Source organism: Orycteropus afer, unplaced genomic scaffold, assembly GCF_000298275.1.
Source record: "Orycteropus afer afer isolate SDZICR_OR568_19922 unplaced genomic scaffold, OryAfe1.0 scaffold00300, whole genome shotgun sequence".
Classification (NCBI taxonomy): domain Eukaryota; kingdom Metazoa; phylum Chordata; class Mammalia; order Tubulidentata; family Orycteropodidae; genus Orycteropus; species Orycteropus afer.
Genome location: NW_006921887.1, coordinates 3,037,026 through 3,038,852, shown reverse-complemented (window position 1 = coordinate 3,038,852; position 1,827 = coordinate 3,037,026).

Here is a 1,827-nt window from a genome sequence, read left to right as displayed (position 1 = left end):
CTTCCTTCCGAGGAGTGGCTAGTGGGTTTGAACCACCAGCCTTCTGGTTAGCAGTCAAGTGCCTTAGCCACTATGCTACCAGAGCTCCCATATTTCACTACAGTGGTTAGATTTTGATTCCTTTTCAGTTATTGTCTTTATCTAAACTATTTCATGATTATATTCATGCTAATGATAATACAGAGGAACTGCTTTTAATGCTGGCATTGAAGGTTAAGAGTAACAACACTTTGGCACTAGTGGGTATGTTCCAGTTTCAGAGGTGATGATTTGATCTACAGAATCTCTAGATGCTTGCACTACTGGACTATGGCAGGACCCTAGTAGTTTGACCCTGAGAACAGTAGTGCTTGTTTCTGCGAGGAATGTTAATATCTTGGGTTGAAAGTGTCCCAAATTAGAAACAGAATTTACCTATGCAAAACAAATTCTTTGTTTTCTTTTTAGAAAATTAGGAATAGTGTTTTAAGGAGAATACTCTGAATTATATGTTTTTTTTTTTATGTGCAAGTGTCTCACTGAAGATCATTGAAATGAATTCATAATCTCTTATATAAGTAAACCATAAAAGATTGAATATGAACCAAATACTGGACAGAAGTAACTTCAGTTACTTATTTTGTTATAACTCAGTACCCTCAAAAAAGCACGACGTGGATGGGGTGGGAGATGCTTCATTGATAAGAAAATTGTGATTCCATTTACTTAAGTCTGCTAAGTTGCAGTAGCCAACCAGCACTTAAAGGAGGGGAAAAAAAAAAAAAAAAAGCCTAACAGTGTAGACCTTATGCTGCACTTAAGCCTAAAATACTTTGTTACCCGATTTAATGACCTACTTAAGATTGAATTTCTTGTTTATTTAAAATGTACTTCCCTTTACAGTTATTCCTTTTAAATGGGAAACCTTAAATTTCTGAACTATTTTCCTAAGCATTGCAGTGGTGCAGTGTCAAAGATCAAAACGTTTCTAAGTGGCAACACAGTTCACATTCAAATTCACCAGTAGGTTTAACCTTCATACATTTGCAATTGCTCATAGCAAAAAAACACTGAAAAATTGTTTCATAAACGTCTTTTTATTCAAATAGTCTTTCCCAGGTTGATTCCAGATAGTAATCCCCCCACCCCCATAATTTCTAATATGTCATAAGCTATGTGTATCTTCTACTTAATTTCTTTCCTTCTAACATAATATTGAGGGGGAAAAATGGAAATAACATCATGAGTAGTTGAGAGCAAAACGTAAAACAAGAACCTCTATTCAGTGTGGTGGAGATGCAGGGATTTTTCTGTGGTGCCCTGGGATTGGTTTTATCCTGATTTTCCCCCAAAAGTGCTTAGCTTTTTCTTAAATACCTTTTCATTCAAAATTGCCTGACTAGAAAGATAGTAAACCATAAAAACCAAACCTGTTGCCGTCCAGTCAGTTCCAACTCATAGTAACACTGTAGGACTCATAGGGCCTGATAGGTTTTCTAAGTCTGTGATCTTTGCGGAGGCAGACTGCCTCATCTTTCTGCCAAGGAGCCACTGGTGGATTTGAACTGCAGACCTTTTGGTCAGAATGCGCACTGAACCTCTGCGTCACCAGGGCTCGTTGTCTGGAATGATAGACATCTTAAATTTGCGATAGTACCTTTTTAGCAGTAGAACCATGCCCAAAGGTGAACTAAAGCGTACCCAGCTTTGCTGGTAGGAATTTGGTTATCTGTCTTCTCTCTTACTCTGGCTGTAAGTCAGAAGTCTTTATAACACTCAGAAATCCTGTTCTTCACCTTCAAGATTGCTTTATAGTGAGTTACTGTTTACAAAATACACATACTGTGA